Source organism: Hypanus sabinus, chromosome 9, assembly GCF_030144855.1.
Source record: "Hypanus sabinus isolate sHypSab1 chromosome 9, sHypSab1.hap1, whole genome shotgun sequence".
Taxonomy (NCBI): domain Eukaryota; kingdom Metazoa; phylum Chordata; class Chondrichthyes; order Myliobatiformes; family Dasyatidae; genus Hypanus; species Hypanus sabinus.
Window position 1 is genome coordinate 156,728,564 of NC_082714.1, and position 24,040 is coordinate 156,752,603.

Here is a 24,040-nt window from a genome sequence, read left to right on the forward strand (position 1 = left end):
GATTTGTCCACAAGCCCACTATTTTTGCAGATGAAATTAAAATGGCTTATCAGTGTGGCTAAACTAGCAGCGAGGGATTTCCGATGAATGCGTCAGGCATCATCACCATTGTCCAAGTGTCATTACAGGGTTTATAAATTATTAACAGGGAACATCCAGGGGTGGTCATAAGGGTTAAATATTCAGAAACTAAGTGTCACTTTCCACTGAATTCCCCTCCCAATGGGTTACCACTTTGCAACATGTCTCCAGGGGCTGGTGTTCAGGCTAGAATACTTAGCCAGATGCTCCCATTCCCAGGAATTCAATTCTGCTCCAGTCATGTCCATCACGGCACAGACTGGGAATAGAACTGTCACCGATAGCCACCAATACCTCAGCTACATCTTACTCCACTGTCTCATCATCCCAACAACAGTCTACTTCCCTCCGCACAATCCCCTCACCAACACCCCACTTTCCTGTCCATTACTTCACAGATGCCCTTCTCCATAAGATACAGGAGCAGAATCAGGCTATTAGCCCCACTGAGTCTGCCCCACCATCCCTCTAAACCCCACTCTCCTGCATTCCCTCTGCGACCTTTGATGCTTTAGTAATCAAGAAATTATCAAAATCCCTTTTAAATAAACCCAAGTGACTTGGCCTCCACTGTATTTAGGCAATAAATTCCACAGGTTTGCTACCCTCTGGCTCTCCCTCCAATTAATTGTGCCTCTATTACCCCACATCCCACTCCTCGCACTCCCCACCATCAACAACCCACTATAGTCACCTTCACTCACTTATTGAGACTAATTCCACGTCCAATCCATTCCCTGCTCAACATACACTCTCCTCCAAAAGATGCTACCACCAACAAAATACTCACTAACCCCCACCACCCCACCTCCAAGTCTATGACCCTTTGCACTGGGACAACCGGTCCCTCCCACACCTGCTTATCAAGATTTCCCTCCTGCCTTCTGAATTTTACAAAGAGCTTTCCACCACCAAAAAGTTTTGCCCACAGAAACTACTTCAGAAACCACTCAGCCTCAGAACATCTCTTAGCAGCTTCAAAATACACTCTAATCTTTCCCTGCTCAGCCATTCAGACATAAACACACACACGTACGTCATCGTACGAAGACAGAGCAAAGACACACGAAATGCTGAAGAAACTCAGCAGGTGAGGCAGCATCCATGGAGAGGAATAAAGAGTCGACATTTCAGACCAAGACCCTTCATCAGGACTGGAAAGGAAGGTGGGAGAAGCTGGAATAAAAAGGGAGGAGAAGGTGGTGGATTGCAAGCTGGTAGATAATAAGGTTCTCAGCCTGAAATATCAACTATTTATTCACCTCCACAGATGCCACATGACGTGATGAGTTTCCCCAGCGTTTCATGTGTGTTGCTCAATATGTCCAGCATCTGCAGAATCTCCCATGTCTATGAAGAGCAAAGGTAATTCACTGGGATGGTGCCTGGGCAGGAAGACTTTAATTCTGGGAAGAGATTGGATAGGCTGGTCTTGTTTTCTCTGGAATGACCGAGGCTGAGGGATGATCTGACAGCATATAAAATTACGACAGACAAAGATTGGGTAGAAGGGATATCTAAAACAAGATGGCGTAGGTTTAAGGTGAGAAGAAGGGGTTTTAAGGGGACAAGAGTGGTTGATATCTGGACTGCACTATCACTCTTGGGCAAGGTGTAGCACGAGCTCAGCCTGCCTTGATCAGGGTCACGTGAAGCCATGGGAGCAGCTGGAGCACGTCAACAAGTCCTGGTTATGTGACCACTGACACCAGGCAGACAATCTCTGAAGAGTATTGATAATGGCTGGGGTCACCTGTCTTGTAAAGACACTGCCCAGAAGAAGGAAATGGCAAACCATTTCTAAGAAAAATTTGCCAAGAACAATCATGGTGATGGAAAGACCATGATCACCTACGTCATATGACATGGCACATACGAATGAATGCTAAAGAGATCGTTAGAAAGACACTTAAATAAGCTAAGCTAGCGCAATACACACAAAATACTGGAAGAACTCTGCAGGTCAGGCAGCATCTACGGAAACGAATACTCCATGTTTTGTGCCAAGGTCCTTCTTCAGGACTGGAAAGAAAGGGAAAAGACGACAAAATAGAAAGGTGGGGGGGGGGCGGGAAGATTCAATTCCCACCACTGACTGTAAGGAGTTCGTACGTTCTCCCCGCGACCACAGGATTTTCCTCCCACAGTCCAAAATTGTACAGATTAGGGATAATAATTTGCAGTTAATTGGTCACATGGGTGTAATTGGGCAGTAAAGGGTCTGATATCATGCGGTATCTATCAATCAACCAATCAATAAATAAATAAAATGGAAGAATGTGGGCCTAATGCAGCATTCATGTGAATGGTCAAACAGGTGGGGCCCATTTACTTAGCAATACAGTGCAGTGTAGACCCTTCTGGCCCTTCGAGCCATGCTGCCCCAGTAACCCACACCAATCCTGATTAACCCTAACTTAATCACAGAAATATTTACAACAGCCAATTAACCTACCCGGTACATCTTTGGACTGTGGGAGGAAACTGTGGGGGGAAAACCCACACATTCCACGGGGTGGACGTACGGAGACTCTTTATAGACGGCAGCGGAACTGAACCGCAAACTCCGGAAAGCTGCGAGCTGTAACTGCGCCGCACTAACCGCTACCCTACCGTGCAATAGAACCTGACGAGTGGAAATATTAAACGTATAAGATCAGCATGAATTTGTTCATTAGCCTGCATATATACCACATCATCGTCTGTATATCACACTAATATACACACATAATAAATTACACATACATGCATTCATTTTTGCGTACACAAACAGCCGGGGCAGCTCAGTTCTGCTTGGTAAAAGGTTTTCATTCCCAAGTCAAAAGTAGAATAAATCCTAAGTGTAACAGGAAAAAAATCAGCAAAGTCAAAAAAAAAATGTTTTCTGAAAATAAGCAGCACCCACACACCACAGTTCTGAGTTCAATGTGCGGCAGTATTGCTAACACAGACGAGCTCTTCCAGAACGCTTGTTCCTGTCTGCGCGCCCCCCCCCCCCCACTTCACCGCTGAATCTTCCTCACAAACACACAGCGGCAACAAGGGATGTGTGACAATTAAAACAAAATAAAACATTTCTGAGCAGGGCCTGGGTTCAGAGCGAGCGACAGATGGTAACCAGGGTCACTCTGCATTGAGAATCTAAAAAGCAGCTCAAAGCCCTGAACAAAAAAACAGGACATCCCCACTCACAATCTGTCGTGCTGCAGCAGCAGACGTCCTGTCATTCAGCATGGCCTCGTTTCACCATCAAATTAATACGCATTATACAATATTCGCAGCCACACAACCGGGGCTGCCTGAATATTCTTCATGTACCTCCCTGCCCGATCTGCCGACAGCAGCCACTCTCTGGCTGGTCTCGACGAGAACAGAAGTAACAGAAACAGGAGTGCACTACAGAGCCTCTCGAGGCTGCTATGCCATTCACTAAGATCACCGCCGATCTGTTCTCCAATTTCCCCGTGTAAACCCTCGACTCTAATGCATCCAGAAATCTATCCAAGCCTTGAAAGCTTTCTACGGCACCGTCTCCTCACCTCTCTATTGTAGGGGCTCTGAAAAGATGATGAACAGAAGGAAATTCCTCCTCATCTCCCCTTAATTTAAACTATGCCTCTCTGTTCCACATTCCCCCGTGATGAGAAAACACCCTCTTAGCGTCTAATCTTCCAAGACTCCTAAGAAATGCAAGCTCTACACTCAGTGGCCATTTATTAGGTACGCCTGTACACCAGCTCGTTAATGCAAATATCTAATTAGCCAATCACGAGGCAGCAACTCATGCAGAGGTGGTCAAGAGGCTCAGTAGTTGTTCAGACCAAACAGAACGGGGAAGAAACGTGATCTAAGTGACTTTGACCGCGGAATGACTGTTGGTGCCAGGCGGGGTGGTTTGAGTATCTCAGAAACCGCTAGCCACCTGCGATTTGCACACACGACAGCTTCCAGAGTTTACACGGGATGGTGTTGAAAACAAAATAACATCCAGTGAGCCAGCAGTTCTGTCAGCATCTCCGAATGTCGAGCCTTGAAGTGGATGGGCTACAGCAGCAGAATAATACTCAGTGGCCACTTTATTAGGTGCAGGAGGTGTCTAAATAAAATGATGACTGAGTGTATATTTCAAAACTCCAATGAATAGAGGTCACAACTTAGTCAACTGTCCATCAGAAAACAACTTGCTCCAAAAAGGTGGGATTTTCCGAAGGCCAGCCCTTTCAATTCCACTTCCCATTCCCATTCTGACATATCAGTCCACAGCCTCCTCTACTGTCATGATGACGCCACACTCGGGTTGGAGGAGCAACGCCTCATAATCTCCAATCAGCTGAATGAAAAGTATACAAGCATTCGGAGGACACACTATAATCAACAGCACACTGACGACATCTCCTCGCATGGTGACAAAATGTTTTTAAGTAAGTTGCCAAGATTGGAGAACAGCTCAGTCCAACCAGCAACCACCTGAGATACACGTTTTCCAAATTATTTCCACCCTCATACCCCGCCTGCGTAGCCTCCAACTTGACGGCATGAACTCCGATAAACTTCCAAGTCAGGTGGGCAAGAAAAGTCCTGGGTGACGCGGTGAGAATTTTCCCCATACGCCAACTTCAACTGAAGCAGAGTGGAGTAAAGGCACTGCCTCACAGGTCCAGAGACCCAGGTTCAATTCTGCCCTTGGGTATTAACTGTATGGAGTTTGCCTGCTCTCCCTGTGACCTTTCAGGCAATGCCTCAAAAAGGCTGCATCGATCATTAAAGAACCCCATCACCCAGGACATGCCCTCTTCTCATTCCTACCACCAAGGTTGAAGTACAGGAGTCCGAAGACACACACTCAACATCTTAGGAACACCTTCTTCGCCTCCGCCATTGGATTTCTGAATGGACAATGAACCCATGAACCCTAACTCACTATTCTTTGCTCTCTTTTTGCACTACTTATTTAAGTTTATATATATCTTATTGTAAGTCATAGTTTTTATTATTATGCATTGCAATGTACAGCTGCTGCAAAATAAAAAATTTCACAATGCATACCAGTGATATTAAACCTGATTCTGATTGTGGGGTTCCCCAGCTTGCTCCTACGTCCCAGAGGCCCGCTGGTAGTTAATGGCTACTGTAGATTACCAGTCAGGGTACAGGGAAATAAGGAGAATGGGACTGGATGGGATTGTTCTGCTGGGAGCTGGTACAGATCTGATGGGCTGAAGGGCCTCCTGTTCCATAACAAGTAAGTAAGTTCTTCTGGCTTCATAAACTACTGCACTGTGATTTCAACTTTAACATAGAGCATTCCAAAAATACAGAAACAGGCCCATCTAACCCGTGCCAAGCTGTAATTCTACCTACTCCCAATGTCTTACATCTGGACCATAGCCCTCCAAACCCCTCCCATCCAAATTTCTCTTAAATGTTGAAATTGAAGTCACATCCACCACTTGCACTGGCAGCCTGTACCGTACTCTCGCCACTCTCTGAATGAAGAGCTCTCTCAAGTTCCCCTTGAATGTTTCACCCATCACCCTTAACATATGATCTCTAGTTCTAGTCTCACCCAATCTCAATGGAAATAGTCTGCTTGCTTTTACCCTATCTACACCCCTCATAATTTGTATGCCTCTATTTTTCCGTTATTCTCCTACACTTCAGGAAATAAAGTCCTAACCTATTGAACTTTTGGCCTCGCTTGATGGCACAATAATGTCAGTGCCGGACTCCGGAGCGAAGGTTCCCGAGTTCGAATCCAAGTCAGGTTGAGTGTCAAGATAGCAACCCGGCCTCATAAAAACAAGAATAGCTTGCGACGGAAACACCGTCATGACGGTGCCCCGATAACTCCACTGCCGAGTTAAGGGCTATTCTTCTTCTTCTATTCAACCTTTCCATATAACTCAAGGCCTCAAGCCCTGGCAACATCCTTGTAAATACCCGCTGAACTCTTTCAAGCTTATTAATATCTCTCCTGTAGGTAGGTGACCAGAACTGTACACAGTACTATAAATTAGGCCTCACCAACGTCCTATAACTTCATAATATCTCAACTCTTGTACCTAATTGCAACACAAACAATTTCTGGAGGAGCTAAGCAGATCAGGCAGCATCTATGGAAATGAATAACAGTCGACATTTTGGGTGAGACCCTTCATTGGAGGGTGGGGGGGATGAAGTAAGAAGTTGAAAGATGATAGATGGAAAAGGCACTGGGTTGGAGAAGTAGGAACCTGACCGAAACAGAGTGGACCCTGGGAGAAAGGAAAAGAGGAGGGGCACCAGGGGGAGGTGATAGGCAGGTGAGGAGAAGAGGTAAGAGGCCAGAGTGAGGAAATGAACAAGAGGAAAGGGAGAGTGGAAAAAATATTGCTGGAAGTTGGAGAAAGCAATATTCATGCCATCTGGCTACCCAGACAGAATATGAGGTGTTGCTTCCCCACCCTGAGAACAGCCTCATCGTGGCAGAAGAGAAGGCCATGGACTGATATATCAGAACAGGAATGGGGATGGGAAGTAAAATGGTTGGCCACCAGGAAATTCTGCTTTTTGTGAATGGAACCGAAGTGCTCGACAAAGCAGTCCCCCAATCTACTGCAGGTCCCACCAGTGTAGAGGAGGCCGCATCAGCAGCAACTTAAGAAGGCTCTTTCTACTGTATTAGTGATATCAGGGAGGAATCCCTACACCACCAGACAGAACTGACAAAAAAAATCTCCAGTTATTTCTGTAAAATGAGTGCACTGCTTTATTTTTGACATCTGCTGAAAAGGCAGATGTTTTGGCACATCATCAGCTTAGCTTGTGAGAATTCACAGGTGTCTTTTCGTTATCTCAGCCCTTGTAAAATCCTATCCTAATGCCAGGGAGAGAGATGGAATGCCTTCTATCAGCTTCAACAATAGAATCGTCAGGAGTGGATTGGCATTTAGCTTATGTTCTTGTGTACGTAGGTCACTTGCATGACATAATTTCTTATTTATTTAGAGCAAGGGTTCCCAGCTTTCTTTATATGCCATGGACCAATACCACTAAGCAAGGGGTTCATGGACCCCCTTTGTTGGGAATCCCTGGTTAAGAGATATAGGACGTTAACAGGCTCTTCTGGCCAACAGGCCCACAATTAGGCCCAAGTGACCAATTCATCCACTAACCCCTCAGGTCTTTAGATTGTGGGAGAAAACCAGAGCACCTGGAGGAAACCCACATGGTCATGGGGAGAACGTATAAACTCTTTAGTAGCAGCAGGAATTGAACCCAGGTCACTGGTGCTGGGAAGTGTTGTGCTAACCACTATGCTACTGCGGTTGCTAACACATTTATACATGCAGAGTCACGATTAAGATAAAACATAGAAATCACAGCACATTACAGGCTCTTCGGCCCACAATGTTGTGCTGACCATGTGACCTACTCTAGAGACTGCCTAGAATCATAGCCCTAAGCTCCAATGTACCTTTAGAAGAGTCTCCTAAAAGATCCTTCCATGAACTTCCATGTCCTCCTTACAGCAGAGGGCAGAACCTCAGAATAGAGGGATGTTCCTTTAGAGTGGAGATGAGGAGGAATTTCTTTAGCTAGAGGGTGGTGAATCTGTGGAATTCACTGCCACAGTTGGCTGTGGAGACCATATCACTGAGTATATTCAATGCGGAGGGTAATAGTTTCTTGATTAGTCAGGCTGTCAAAGGTTATGGCGAGAAAGCAGGAGAATGGAGATGAGAGGGAAGGTAACTGAACCATGTTGCAAAGGTGGAGCCGACTCGATGGGCCAAATCACCCAATTCTGCTCTTGTGGTCTTATCTTGTTTCCCATCAGAGTTGAGGGTGGCACTGCTCCTGCACCCTCACCCCACTGCCCAGGCATCTGAGCAACTCCGTGTCCTACCCCTTTTCCAACACTCAACCACTGGCTGCCAGATCCAAATTCCTGCAATTTCCAACCTAACACCTCTCCATGTCCCTTTGACCAAACTGTCGATTAGCCCGCCAAGTCCCTCCTTCATTGGCTCTGTGTCAAATCTTGTTTGGTATCTGCCGGTGAGATGTATTTTCAATATTTTCCCACATTAAAATCTGCATTTTGGCTTTGTTAGACCACATGAGCATAAAACATAGGAGCAGAACCAGGCCATTTGGCCCATCAAGCCTCTGCCATTCAATCATGGCTGATTTATTATCCCCTTCAACTACATACACCTGCCTTCTCCCTGTGACCTTTGATGCCCTTACTAATTAAGAAACTATTAACCTCCAGTTTAAATATACCCAATGAACTGGACTCCAGAGCCATCCGGGGCAATGAATTCCACACATTCACAAGCCGGAAAAGCCTGTTACTGCACTGTATTTCTACGCAAGTCAGTCGGTCAATCTGGGTAATTGAATTGGGAGAAAGGTGGTGAATCTGTGGAATTCATTGCCACAGACAGCTGTGGTGGCCAAATCATTGGATGTATTTAAAGCCGAGGTTGACAGTTTCCTGGTTAGTCCCGGTGTCAAAGGTTACGGGGAGAAGACAAGAGAATGAGGTTGAGAGGGACAATAAATCAGCCATGATAGAATGGTGAAGCAGACAAGATGGGCTGAATGACAATTCTGCTTCTATGTTTTATGGTCTTTTGGACTTTAGTCGTATGAGGAAAATTGAGAGAATGGAGATGAAGGGGAAGCTCGGGGTGATCTGGATGAACGCTGGAGAAGGGTCGGAGAACCAACTGACAGACACAAAAGAGGCAGCAGACGCTGGAAGTCTGGACCAACACACAAAATGCAGCAGCACAGATGGTCAGACAGCATCCAAAAGATGGAGAGAAGGGGTGCTGTGTGCAAGTCTTAGACAGTTACAAATATACCTGTTTGGCCAAGACTTTTGCACAGTACTGTATCTGTCGACATGGAATGGAGAGCCGGTTTGAAAATCTGGCCAGAGCAAGGGATGTTAGGAATGTGCTGCGGGAGGGTTGTGGGATACAGGGGTTCCCAATCTGGAGCCCATAGACTCCTCGGCTAGTGGTATGGGTTCCTGGCATTAAAAAACGTTGGGAGCTCCTGCCCTAATGGTTTCTCTGCCTCTCTGTGACACTTTTAGGCTGCCATCCTTGGAAAGGTCAGGCTCTTCATTCATGACATCAAGCCTCACCCGCCTACAAGTCAGCTGTTTGCACTCCTCGGCAGGGTGAATGTAATGTGGACGTTTCCAGCGGGTATGCTGTTGGCCACGGGGGGATTATTTGCATTTTCTCACATTACCGGGTCCAACTGACTCAATCAGGAAGCTGAATGCATTGTCTACAGAGCAGCACACCATGAACTGTTGGTCTCGGCTTTCTGGCAACATCTTTGTACATATAATGACACACACAGTGTTTCAGCCCACAGGGTCTTCTGGAATATGTTTTATTGTTTGCCTACTTATTTGTAGTAATATTACTTTATGTGTTGTGTGTGGGTTACCTCTATGGTGTTGTGCACCTTGGTCCAGAGGAACATTGTTCCATTTGAATGACAATAAACTTGAACTAGAACTGGTCTATACCAATCCTAAAGGAGCAATCCCATCGAACCCATTCTTTTCCCCCCACCCCCATTATTTCCCAGAATCCTTACAACTTACTCTCCCTCTCTCTCAGAAGCCTGTCAACTCCCCTTACTAACAATAGCTGAAGGAATTCAGTGAGTATGGCAGCATCTGTGGAGGGAAATGGACAATCACTGTTGAGTCAACCCCCCTTCATCTGAACTTGAAACACTGACAATCCATTCCCTTCCACAGATGCTGCCTGACCCACTGAGTTCTTCCAGCAGCGCATTTTCCTTGCTCCAGATTCCAGCATCCTGCAGTCTCTTGAGTCTCCATTTTGTTTGTAGAAACATGAATACAAGATGTCAAAGGATAATACAAAGTTCAAACTAAATTTATTATCGAAGTACATATATGCCACCATATGCAACCCGAAGATTCATTTTCTCGTGGGCATTCACAGCAAGAAAGAAGAAACACGATAGAATCAATGAAAGACCACACATAACAAGTCGGACACACTGCCAATGTGCAAAACACAACAAACTAAGCCATTACAAAAACAAAAAAAAGTGATAATAATAGGTATAATAATACATGATAAATAAACAAGAACAAGAGATATAGCCATTCCAAACACACATAACTTACAGAAATCGGTAAATGAAAAACACCAGAAATACGCTGAATTAAAAGAGGAAATTGAAAGACTATGAAAAATGAACAGGGTAAACATTGTCCCAACAGTAATATCTACAACTGGATTCATCCTAAAGCCGCTACACAATAGAATTAAACAATTAGGGCTACACAGTAATATTTATGCAAATCTTCAAAAAGCTGCAATACTAAGCATCACCAGAATAGTCCGAAAGTTCCTAGCAATTGAGAAATTAGTGCAGTTGGCTCTGCCTGTACCTCAGGTTTTACCAGCTCAAGCTGAGAAAAAATAAAGATAAGCGGGCAATAAATATTAAGAACATGAGATGACGAGTTAAGCACAGAAAACAAGCCCTTAAGTTATTGAGCCGACGTCTGTCACCGGGCACCACATCGCTCTTACACTAATCCCATTTCATTTTCCCCACGTTACCATCACCCCTCCCTGATATTGTCCCACTCATCTACACACTAGGGGCAATTTGCATGGCCATTTTACCTACCAACCTGCACGTCTTTGGGAAATGGAAGGAATCCAGACCACCCAGGGGAAACCCCACACCGTCACGGGAAGATTTTGCAGACGGCCGCGGAGATGGGGGAGTGCATGCAGGTCGCTGGCGGTGTGAGGCAACGGGCCCTCAGAGAGGGCAGCCAGCAGAGCTGCTGACTGCCAGCTCCAGCAGGGTTCAGTATCTGGGTGGAGTTTGCAAGCACTCTGCCTGACCACGTGGGTTTCCCCACGGATCTTCCTGGTGGCTGTTTAATGACAGGCACAGACTTGGCGGGCTGAGGGCCCACTTCCATTCTGTATGACCGTGTGCAAAATGGGAGACTAGATGTATGACCATGAGACACAGGGGCAGAATTGGGCCACCAGATTAGGCCCCTGTAAATTGCCCTATGAGTGCAGGTGAATGATAGAAACTGAGGGGATTAGAAAGTGGGTGAAGGGGAAAAGGTGGTAGGTGAAGCCAGGCTTCCCTCACACTGGTCTCGCTTGTACTCCTATCCCTTCCCCCACCCTCTCATTCTGGCTTCTTCCCCATTTCTTTCCAGTCCTGAGGAAGGGTTTCAGCCCGAAATGTCAACTCTTTATTCGTCTCCATAGATGCAGCCTCACCTGCCGAGTTCTTCACCTGTGAGATTTTTTAAAAATTATAGTTGGGTTTCTGCAGAGCACTATGCAGTAACCCCCACCACCCCCCCTTGCCCCCTGCCAGACCTGAGTGAGCTGGGAACAGACCTTGGCCTAGCCAAAACTCCAGACACCACCAGAAATAAATCACACGGCGCAAAAGAATTTTGCCACTTCAGCCCAGATAACCCTTGGTATCAGCACCACCAACAACAGAGCCGGCATCACAGAGCTCGGGGCATATCCAAACTTCAGAAGGGCAGAGAGCCCTCACTCACTCACAAGTGGACGATCCCACCCCCCCCCCACCACACACCACCACCACACCTCACCGGAGCATCGGTGGCAAAAATACAACAACTTAAAATAAAGGGGAAATTGAAAATGAAATAAGCCAGCACACTCTCTGGGCTGAAGAACTGCCTCACAGCCAACGCTTGGGCACATTTATAGCTTTTCTTTCCCCACCAGCGACCACCAACACCTCTGACCCCCCCCCCCAACTGAAGGCTGAAACCAAGGATGCAACGTGGGGTGGGGGGGAACAATAGGTGAGAGCGAGGTGAACGGGAGGGAGGGGGGAAGCTCACACAAACACACCACCGGGCAGACTCTCTCCACCATGCTCGGTCACTGGGAGCCCTGCTCTGACAGGGTAGGTGCAGCAGAGAAATCCATTCCTCGTTAAGCTTTCCTGCGCACTTCGCAACCCCTTTCCATCCATCAAATGATTAGAATATAGACAGAGAGATTTAATTAGGGTCCACAATACAACAGTACGTACACACACACACACACACACACACACAAATATTCCAGAACTCCATTGTTATAATTCATGAATGCAGCTAATTACTGCTAGATTTAAGCAATGCTTTTCTCCAGATAAAGCATCTCCACGCTGAAGGAGATATTTCTCCCTCAGGTGCCACAGACTTACCTTGTCCCAGTTGGGTCCCAAAAGACAGATCTTAAAATGTCAATATATTCCTCTGGATTTCTGGAGGTCTAGGAAGAGGTGGTCTGCTTCTCATCTCCTGGTTTCATTCCTCAAAACAGTCTTATTCCCAGCTCTCCTCCTTCCTCCCCTACATATGTTGAGCATGTGTTCAAACTCCCACATCTGTGAGCCATTGGGAACCAAGCAGCACACTCCTCTTTTCTCCCCCCCCCAAAAAAAAATCTCCTCTCTCGTTTTCCCCTCCTCCTCCTTCCCTTTAAATATTAGAGGCTTGGCCCATGCTGAGCAGATGGAGCCCAGATGGAATTCTGTGCGTAGCTGGAATGACCAGTTTCATATGGCCCCGTCTGCCTCGTCACAAATACATTTCATTCCAAGCCTCCTTCACAGTGATGTCACTAAAGACATGCCCCCTTCCATAAAGCCTTGGCCAATCAGCCCTGGAGTCTAGACGTTGATTCCTTTAACATATTAACCTCATTTTCAGATGGATTCATTCCCTGTGGCTGTCTGCAAAACTGCCTCGGCGATATGCACAAAACAAATGAATGAACTGCTGAAGTAATTCCAAATCGGTTTCTTCTTTCCCTCAGCATTATTTTAAAACTGTAGGCTGCTCAGCCTCGCTGACTGGTGATAAGAGAGCGTTCCTGGTTTCTGCAAATACTCAGTGGGGTCCTGAGGTTTTTAATTCTTCAATTCGGGCAAGGTGGTGGATTAGTTCAAAGTAAATTCATTACCAAAGTACATATACGACCCTGAAATTCATTTTCATGTGGGCATTCACGGTATATTCAAAGAAACACAATAGAATCAATGAAAAACTACACACAAAGACGGACAACTAATGTGCAAAAAGTGACAAATTGTGCAAATATAAAAAAAAACAATAAATAAATAAGTTATAAGGAAAGAACAAATAGGTCAGGACTTTTATCCTCTGAGCATAGAAGATCGAGAGGAGATTTGATCGAGGTATATAAAATTCTGAGGAGTACAGATAGGGTAAATGCAAGCAAGCTTTTCCCACTAAGGTTGGGTGGGACTACAACTAGAAGTCATGGTTTAAAGGTGAAAGGTGAAAAGTTTAAGGGGAACATGAGGGGAAACTTCTTCACTCAGAGGTCATGAAAGTGTGGAGCGAGCTGCCAGCACAAATGGTGAATGAGCACTTGATTTCAATGTTTAAGAGAAGTTTGGATAGGTACATGGATGGTAGGAGTACGGAGGGTTATGGTTCCACTGCAGGTTGAAGGGAGTGGTAGTTTAATGGTTTGGCACAGGCTAGATGGGCTGAAGGGCCTGTTTCTGTATTGTACTTTTCTATGACTCTAAATAATATTGAGAAAGTGAATCTATAGATTGCGGAATCACTTCAGTGCCGAAGTGAGTGATGTTATCCACCCTGGTTGAAGGTTAATATCTGCTCCTGAACCTGGTGGTGTGAGACCTCAGGCTCCCATACCTCCTGCCTGATGGCAGTAATGAGATGAAAGCATGGCCTGTGTGGTGGGGGTTCTTGATAACGGATGCTGCTTTCCAGCGACAACATTTCGTGTAAACGTGCTCGGTGATGGGGGGTGGTAATACGGGGAAAGTGCACACAGTGCTGCGGGGTATGGGTGACAAAAACAGAGCAGTGGACTCACAGGATACTCCTGCTCCTCCAGCAGGAATGTAGGAAAGCACACACAAAATGCTGGAGGGATCAGAATGGAAATGAATGCAGGGACTCGGAACCTTCCAACTCCCCATCCAGTCCAAAGTGGAACCAAGAGAAACTAACAGAAATCATCAGAGCCTCCTGCTCCTGAGGCTTGCTAAATGCCCCAGGCATCAACTTATACTGTGCTCGTAATGTAGCACAGACTTCTCCCACAGAATTTCACACTAAGATCGACACCAAGCTGGTACAGGTCAGGTGCAGAAAAAATGTGCATGGATGTTACCGAGTGTGGGGTGTTTGAGTTACAAAGAGATTGAATAGGTTAGGTCTATTTCCCCGGTGCACAGTAAACTGAGGGGTGACTTCATGGAGTAACATCAAATCCTGAGGGGCATGCATAAAGTGAATGGCCTTTCCCCCCGGGTAGGGAAGTCTAAAATTAGAGGGCTTAGATTTAAACCCAGGTGGGTTAATTGGTCACTGTAAATTGGCCCATGATTAGGTTTGGGTTAAATTGGGGTTGTCAGGGGTCACTGGGCGGTACAGTTCAAAGGACTGGAAGGTCCTATTCTGTGCTGTATGGCTAAATAAAATAAAGTAAACCCCTCCCTCTCACTTTAAATCTAAGAGGGCACCATGGTGGCATAGCGGTTAGCAATCAGGGTTCAATTCCCACTGTTGCCTGTAATGGATTTGTACATTCTCCCCGTGACCACGTGGATTTCCTCTGGGTGCTCTGGTTTCCTCCCACAGTCCAAAGACATACACCTTAGGGTTAATTTGTGGGCATGTTACGTTGGCTTCAGAGGGATGGCAAAACACTTGCGGGCTGTTTTCAGCACATCCTCAGTGTGTGCTGGCCGTTGACAGGCAAGTGACACATTTCACACCAAAGTTGTTGAGTCTGTGGAATGAGCAGGTAGAAATGGGGACAACTATGTTTTAAAAAAAACATTTGGATGGGTATATGGAAAGGAAAGGTGTAGAGCAGGGGTTCCCAACCTTTTTGATGTCATGGACCCCAGGTTAGGAACCCATGGTGCAGAGGGATACAGGCCAAACGCAGGCAAATAGGACTAATTCAGGTCAACACTCAGGTTACCATGGTAATGACGTGGCTACCATGGATGAGTTGGGCTGTAGGCCTGCTTCAGTTCTCTATAACTCTACAAATCCATGGTTAGTACTGGTAATGGTGAACAGAAAACCCCGAATTTCTATCTTACTTGTTCCACTTAGGAGATCTGCCCTCATTACCCCATCTGAGCTTTTATGTGACCCAGACATAGAGCAATGTAATTGAGTCAGAACTGCGCTCTGATTTGGTCCCACTTCAATGGCAAATAGAGACAAGCCTTACCAGTGACATTCACATCCTTTGAATAAACATATCAAAATAGCCTGTCAGGCCCTCTACCCTGAAGAACCCATGCACTGGATCACTGTGGAACAGCACCTCCACACTTAGAACACAAAACATATAACAGTACAGGCCCTTCTGCCCACAAAGTTGTGCCTGCCCCTTTAACCTATTCTAAGATCAATCTAACTCTTACTAACTCTTCCCTTCCATATCACCCTCCATTTTCCCTCTATGGACCACCACCTGCTCCCATGGCTTCATGTGACCCTGATCAGGGGGTTAAGCAGGTCTAGTCTTTAGAACAGACTAACAGACGTATTCTGAGGAACTGTTGTAAATATTTTGATGACTTTCATGCTGACATTATTCCCTATTTACCCCACAGATCCCCTTTTCAAATTCCTTTCTCTCACCTTAAATCTATGCCTGTTGTTCATGATGTGAGAGAAAGAATTTGACTATCTAACCAATTTGATATGTAGCAAGGTGGAGCTATGTCTCTACCAAAGGAGGTGCAAGGGCCTCCTTCCTGCCACTAGCCTGCAAGGTGGGCAAGGTGTAGCACCTGCCTAATCCCACCCCCACACTGCAACCCCTCGCTGATCAAGGTCATGCGAAGCCATGGGAGCAGGTGATGGATGGTTGTCTGAACAGCTGGTGCAAATCAAAAATCCTGGCTATGCAGACAATCTCTGAGGAGTATTGACAATGGCTGGGGTCACCCGTCTTGTAAAGACTCTGCCCAGAAGAAGGCAATGGCAAACCACTTCTGTAGAAAAATTTGCCAAGAACAATCATGGTCATGGAAAGACCACAATTGGCTACATCAGAAAACATGGCACATAACAAACAAATCAATCCATGCTTCTCATAATTTTACTTGCTCCTACACACACTCCCTGCCACTTCACTCCACGGAAAACAAGCCCATCCTTACCCCATCTTCCTTATAACCAAAATCCTCCATTCTAGACAACACCCTAATGAATCTCCTCTGCACTCTCTCCAACACAGCCAAGGATCAACTTTATTCACCATACACAATTACATGTACAGTGGTTTCTGGTTAATTGGGACTCATCGCAACCAGTTCATTTTGGCCCAACTAAATGCTGCCCTAATTAGCTGAAATATTACTGCCTTCATAGAATGCTTTGGATGATTACATCCTGCAAATATCCATTTGCACTGTCACATTCAAAATGACTGTCGATACCTTCAAATTCTTCATAGTTCTAACCTGTTGAAGTAGTGAAATGGTTTCATTTTCACTTCTGGCTGATCCTGGCATCTCCAAGTCTGAAATCTTGAAACCGCAGAAAGCAAAGTGGTTCTGAATTGACTTTCTCAACCACCACCAGTGCCAAAATCACTGCTTTTTGAAAACAAGCACTGCAATATCAGGGGTAAGGAGATATCAGAAGTAATTTTTTTTACACAGAGTTGTGAGTGCGTGGAATGGGCTGCCGGCGACGGTGGTGGAAGCAGATACGATTGGGTCTTTTAAGAGACTCCTGAACAGGTACATGAAGCTCAGAAAAATAGAGGGCAATGGGTAACCTGGGTAATTCCTCAGGTAAGGACATGTTCGGGCGCAGCTTTGTGAGCCAAAGGGCCTGTATTGTGCTGTAGGTTTTCTGTTTCTAATACTGTACTTATAATACTACTGAATAAGAGCACCCTAACAGTTTTTTTTAAAGTTACAACATGACATACAATTTTTGCATTCTATCCCCCAGTTATGAAAGTAGGTTATCAGATCCCTTCTTCATCAATATGCCCACCTGCATTGCCACTTCCTGGGAACCATGGACTTGTACACTCAAGTCTCTCAGCATTCATTAGCATTTACTTATGCAGGCCATTCCACTCATCTTTTCCTCCAAGGGGACCACAACCTTGTCATGGCTTCAAAGCTTGCATGCCTCAATGACCTGTTCAGCTACATATGTTGGTTGGAGTCAGGACTTTATCCTTTGGCTTTTTGTAGGGTTACCCACGCCAAACAGGTCAAAGAGTAGAGGCCAGTAGTCCACTTGGTCCTCCAGCTTCAGGGGTCCAGCTCAAAGCTAAACCCTGACTGATAAAACAAAATTGCTACGAAACAGCAATGAAGAACCCTTCTGCACCTGAGTGCGATGGTATTCCTGAGTCTCCACCCAAGAAACACGTGACTCACAGCAGTGAAAACCGAGAGGAAGCTGCTGACATGATGAAGAAAGCCAGAGGACCTTCATTGCTGGCCTAAACATCAGCGACCCAACAGGCAGGAATTAAGCCCATCAAGGCCTTCAATCATTGCTGATTTTGTCCCTTCATGATACTCTTCATCAGAAAGGGTCTCGGCCCGAAACGTCAACTGTTTACTCCCTTTCATAGATGTTGCCTGATCTTCTGAGTTCTTACAGCATTTTTTATTTCATTTTACTTACAGATACAGCATGGGAGAGGCCCTAGCCTAATCACAGGGCAATTTACAATGGCCAATTAACCTTCTAACTGGCTCGTCTTTGGACTGTGGGAGGAAACCTTTCTGCGTGTGTGTTGCTGAAGATTACCAGCGTCTGCAGGGAGGGCTTGTTACTGTGCTGTATCTCTGAATAAACCAAATTAAATCTTGAGATGTTCTTCCTCCCCCCCCCCCCCCCCCACCTTCAACATCTGATGATCTTGTGTGGGGGTTTCCTTTAAACAGGTTCAATGGCGTTTCTTTGTTTTGTGGCTGTCTACAAGAAAATGAATCTTAAGCTAGTACATTAATTTATTTTATTGAGATGCTTCAGGCAACGGGTCCTTCTGGCCCTTTAGACCACGGCACCCAGCAATTCCCGCTGATTTAATCCTAGCCAAATCGCAGGACAATTTACAACGAAGAAGGGACCTATACCTAGGACCATGGAAGGAAACCGGAGCATCCGGAGGAACCCCATGCGGTCACAGGGAGAACGTACAAACTCCTGACAGGCAGCAACAGGAAATGACCCTGGGTTGGCCGTACTGTAAAGCATTGCACTAATCCCTACACTAATGCGTCATCCCAACTATGCATACTTCGACAATAAATGTACTTTGAAACTTTGAGATGTATGCAAAACAGCAACAAAGCTCATTTGCATTTCAATAGCAGTTACCTCATCAGTAATTGAGCCTCAGGAGTGGAAGCAATCAGTTTAGGGGAAGGGGTTGAACGATGAATAGTTAAAGCAGGATAAGTGCATGACAGAGGTGGACAAGGGTGAAAAGGGCCCAGATGAAAAGAAGGATTTGTGCTTGGCATCCATCAGCTTAACATTCGCACTGCGTCACTTAAAAGGCTGGCGAACAGAAGGTGCAAGCTCACGTTAAATAGATCTGGATCTGCCATAGACTTTGCCCAGATACTGTCATGCCCCTTTTGAACTCCAATCATTTTACCGCGGACAGCACTTCACTTCAAGAGCACCTCCGCTGTATCTTTGCGTGCTCTGAATTACCAAGTCAATGACTCAGTAGCGGTCGCACAAAGACTGCTCCCAGCGACATTGCAGCACTCTCCTTCCAAGATCAACATTCCCGGCCATGCCCCTCTCGGGCTGGGCTGCTGCTGTGGATCTGGGCCGTTCACTTCTGTTATCTTCCTTTAATAAGAGTACAATGAGTCCTTCCCCGCTGATCTCCCTCTTAAAGATTTCAATAAAAATTGCATTGGTTGGATATAAACATGATTATTTGGAAATGTTGCCTATCTTGTTCTGATCCTTCAAGAAAAATCATAGGGTTATGGAAACATATGACAGAGAAAAAGGGGGGAAAGAAAAAAGAAAAAGAAAAACGAAGAGTAAGTTAGTCCTGACGAAGGGTCTCGGCCCGAAACGTCGACAGCGCTTCTCCCTATAGATGCTGCCTGGCCTGCTGCGTTCCATCAGCATTTTGTGTGTGTTGCTTGAATTTCCAGCATCTGCAGATTTCCTCGTGTTTGCTCTATAATTCACCACGTCCATCCTGACCATCGGTCTGCTCCTCACTTGGTGTAGGGGTTCTTCGCGTGAAATAGATTGGAGACCCCTGGTATACACTAATGCCATTTGGTATTGGTTTATTATTGTCACAGGAAGCTGTGAAAAACTCGTCTTGCATACTGTTTCTACAGATCAAGTCATTACACAGTGCATTGAGCTAGAATAAGGTAAGAATGCAGAGCAAAGCTATAGAGAAAGGGCAGTGCAGGTAAACAAAGTGTAAAATCGTAACAAGGTAGATTTTGACTTCAAGAGTCCATCTTATAGTGCTAAGCGTGGCAGTGTAGCGGCTTGCTTAACAACGCCAGCAATCAGGGTTCCATTCCCGCCACTGTCTGCAAAGAGCTCGTTTGATCTCCCCATGACCACGTGCCTTTCCTCCGGATGCTCCGGTTTCCAAAGAGGTAAAGTTAGAGAGAGTAAGTTGCAGACGCACTACACTGGCGCTGGAAGCTTAGCAACACTTGCCCCCAGCAAATCCTCAGACTGTGGTGGTCGCTGAAGCATTTGGCACAATTCACCGTATGATATACATGTGACAAATATTATTTACCCTTTCAAACACTGTCTCTCCATTACCTTCTTTGGCAGCTCATTGACAACCCACTGTGTGAAGAACTCACCCCTCAGATCCTCTTTAAATTTGTGCCCCCTCACCTTTAACCTGTGCCCTCTAGTTCCTACACACCTCAGCTTTAAACAACTGTTCTCCCTGATCTGTGTCCCATCGGTTCAGAATCTCCCATTTGTAGACGTAAATGCGGAACGACGGCTTCACATTGCAAGCTTCAGAAGCTATTTATTTACTTTTTTTGGGCCTTCTGGCCCAACGAGCCACACTGCCCAGTAACCCAGCTAGTTAACCCTAGCCCGATCACAAGACAATTTACAATGACCAATTAATCTAGCAACCAGTATGTCTTTGGAGAGTGGGAGGAAACCAGAGCACCCAGATGAAACACACACGTTCATTGGGAGCGCGTACAATCTCTTTGCAAACAGTGGTGGAATGGAACTCTGAACTTTGATGTCCTGAACTGCAGTCCCCCCACCCCCCCAAACTCATGGTCAGAGCACGTATCACACGTGGACTATAAAGGATAAATTTACAGCCCCTTTGAATGTTCAAGCACTCATTCCATTTGCCACAGGAGGGCAACATAGATTCCTGGCACTGTGCTCCCCAATTCATCTTCTCCACTCTGGTTAACGAGACAGGGTGATGCAAGTTCAAATCCCCTCAGGGGAAGTTACCAAACCAACTTAAAGATTAGCTTTATTTGTCACATGCACAATGTCCTTTGCATCAATGACCAACACAGTCCCAGGGTGTGCTGGGGGCAGCCCACAGGTAATAGCATGCTTCCAGCACCAACGTGGCATGCACACAATTTGTAACCCTCACCTGTACATCCTTGGAATGTGGGAGGAACCTGAAGCATCTGGGGCAAACTCATGTGGTCACAGGAAAAACGTACACAAGAAGGTCTGCAGATGCTGGAAATCCAAAGCAACACACACAAAATGGTGGAGGAACTCAGCTGGCCAGGCAGCATCTATGGAAATGGTAGATAGGGTAGTTAAGAAAGCTTATGGAATGTTAGCTTTCATAAGTCAAGGGATAGAGTTTAAGAGTCGCGAGGTAATGATGCAGCTCTATAAATCTCTGGTTAGGCCACACTTGGAGTACTGTGTCCAATTCTGGGTGCCTCATTATAGGAAGGATGTGGAAGCATTGGAAAGGGTACAAAGGAGATTTACCAGGATGCCCCCTGGTTTAGAGAGTGTGCTTATGATCAGAGACTAAGGGAGCTCAGGCTTTGCTCTTTGGAGAGAAGGAGGATGCGAGGGGACATGATAGAGGTGTACAAGTTATTAAGAGGAATAGACAGAGTGGACAGCCAGCGCCTCTTCCCTAGGGCACCACTGCTCAGTACAAGAGGACATGGCTTTGTAAAGAGTGGGATGTTCAAGGGGGATTTTAAAGGAAGGTTTTTTAACTCAGAGAGTGGTTGGTGCGTGGAATGCACTGCCTGAGTTGGTGGTGGAGGCAGATACACTAGTGAAATTTAAGAGACTACTATACAGGTATATGGAGGAATTTAGGGTGGGGGGTTATAAGGGAGGCAGGGTTTAAGGGTCGGCACAACATTGTGGGCCGAAGGGCCTGTACTGTGCTGTACTATTCTATGTTCTATATTGGGCCGAGAACCTTCTTCGGAAATGAGATGGAAGGGGGAAGATGCCAGAATAAAATGGAGGATAGAACGTACACACTCCTTACAGATAGCAGTGGAATTGATTGATCCTAGAGTAGGTTATAAGGCTGGCACAACGTTGTGGGCTGAAAGCCCTATACTGTTGCTGCAATGTTCTACGTTCTATTGGGAAAAGCTGAGTCCTTGATAATTCTGCCCAGCATTTGCTGTGAGCTCTGCCTGAGACTGGTACAGTGAAGTGGTGCCAGGGTACATTTCCATTCTACCTTGATTATCAAGATGAACATCACCAAGAGCCTGCTCTGATCCAACCACACTGATGTCACAGCCAAGAAACCTCACCAATGCCACTTCTTACTCAGGAGGCTTAAGAAATTAGCATATTCCATAGTTTCTTACCAATTTTTAATCGATGCACAACGGCTTGGTATGGCAAAACAGATTAGAAAACAGGAAAACCTGTTTCTGTGCTGCAGTGTTCTATGACTCTTTTTAATATACATTTCTTATTGTAATTTATAGTTTAATGTCTTGCTCAGTACAACAAATTTCACAATGTATGCCAGTGATAATAAACCTGATTCTGGGATGTCTGTAGATAGATGGGTGTTTGATGGCTAGTACTGTAGTGATGGGTCGAATGGCCGCCCCCCCCCCACTTTAAACTTTCGACCCAATTAAACAGAGCCGCCAACGTGGCCTTGTAAGACGATTATCGACAGAATTCGATACGGTAGCACAAAGAATATCTTGTTGATGAAGAGGTCTGGCCAAAGGATTTAGGAAAAAAAGAACTGAATCCAAATAAAAGTTTGCAAAAAAAATAACTGTTACTAATGATGATAGTCACCAGTCTTCCCTGAATTTCTTCACTTTGCTGCTGTTCCGTTTATAAGTCTGAATCTCCAATAATCAGAAGAATAAGGCATGAGCTGATTTGTTTCCCAGCCCTCCAGTTTCAAATTCCATCAAAATCCCCTGTTCTGCGAGAGGGAGATTTATTGTCGGGCTGTTCTTGCTTCCCTAAGACGCCCCCTCCGCGACCCGCCCGCCCCGTTCCCTCACTCTTGGACAGCCTGGTCTGCCGATGAGCAATCCGACTCTGGGAGAACAAATGGCTGGCGAGCACAGGAAGAGGGGAAGACACGGAGCTTTTCGGTATTCCAATAAGTTCACTCTCGGCTCCACGAAGTCTGGCTGCTCCGGCACTGCTGGGAGTCATTAGTGCTCGACCAACGCCGACCCTCCCCCCGCTGCCTCGCAGTCTGGCTCAGCTCCTGGCCGCCGCTCCCCCTTCTCGCACAGCTTCCTCCGGGCCGAGGGCACTCCGCCTTGGAAGCGCTCCCGGCTCGCCCCTTCTCGGCCAATGCGAAGAGCAAAAAACATGCTCTTTTATCGATCTTACAGGAGGTAGAGTCCCACACCAGGTTGTCATTACCCCTCAATAATCAAGCTCCGGAGCCAGTGTGGATAACTTCACTCACCTCAACACTGACCTGATTCCACAACCCATAACCTCGCTTTCAAGGACTCTTCAAATCAGGATTATTTACATTTTGTTATTCTTTACATCTTTCATCCTTTGCACATTTTTTGCAAATTTTGATTTATTATAGTTTATCATAAATTCTGCAGTATTTCATTATTTTCCTATAAATGCCTGCAAGAAAATGAATCTCACGGTAGTATGCAGTGACATAAGACATAGGAGCAGAATTAGGCCATTTGGCCCATCGAGTCTGCTCCACCATTCCATCATGGCAAACTTACATTGGCATCTATGTACTTTGATAATGGCTCCCTTAGTTTGTCATAGCTGGGCGTGGCAATGGGGAAAAGCTCCCACTACTCATAAAATGTTCCCAATGTCACGCACCTCAAATAGCCTCTGACAACCAAAGTCCAGCTCCTAACCTTCATGGGTGGCTTGGCCTGGTGGAGCTGTTTCTACTGACAGGAGAAGACGGGCTTCTGGCGCCTTAAAAGCAGTCGCTCCGGGCAGATGGGGCTCATCAACCGCGGTTGGCAGCTCATCGAGACGAAGGAGTAGACCCTGAGGGAGAAATCTGGAGCTGGAGTCCGACGTTCAGTTCAGCACGGTGACACCGCTTTGCTCATCAGTTGCGTGGAGAGGCGGGGGGGGGCGGGCTATATGGTCGACAGTTCGCTCTCCATATCTTGCTGCCCAGGCTTGTGTATCTAGGCAGCCTGGACACAGCACCCATGGTTGACTCCACCGACATTGGCCTTAGTCACTTAATAATAAACCTACTTTGAACTTTGAGTGCCATTAGAATCACTAAAATGTAGAACAGTTCGGCGCAAGAACACGTTCTTCAGCTGACCATATCTGTGCCTGCATGCGATTCCCATCCCTCCTCTTCACGTGCCTTTCAAACAGCCGCTTAAACGTCATGGAGTCTGTGCGCGC

At 46.0% G+C, this 24,040-nt stretch overlaps 1 protein-coding gene across 5 annotated transcripts in view; it reads right to left on the bottom strand.

Annotated features, from left to right (window-relative positions):
• The window catches only part of LOC132399944 (protein CBFA2T2-like), a 199,016-nt gene that overhangs the window by 135,165 nt on the left and 39,811 nt on the right, over positions 1-24,040 (bottom strand). For 2 of the 5 annotated variants that reach the window (XM_059980912.1, XM_059980911.1), the window contains exon 1: positions 12,343-12,622. The exons of the other annotated variants lie outside the window; for them this stretch is intronic. The gene's annotated coding sequence lies outside the window, so the exon portion shown is untranslated. Of the gene's footprint in view, positions 1-12,342; positions 12,623-24,040 lie in introns of those variants that run through there. 5 annotated transcript variants of the gene reach the window in all.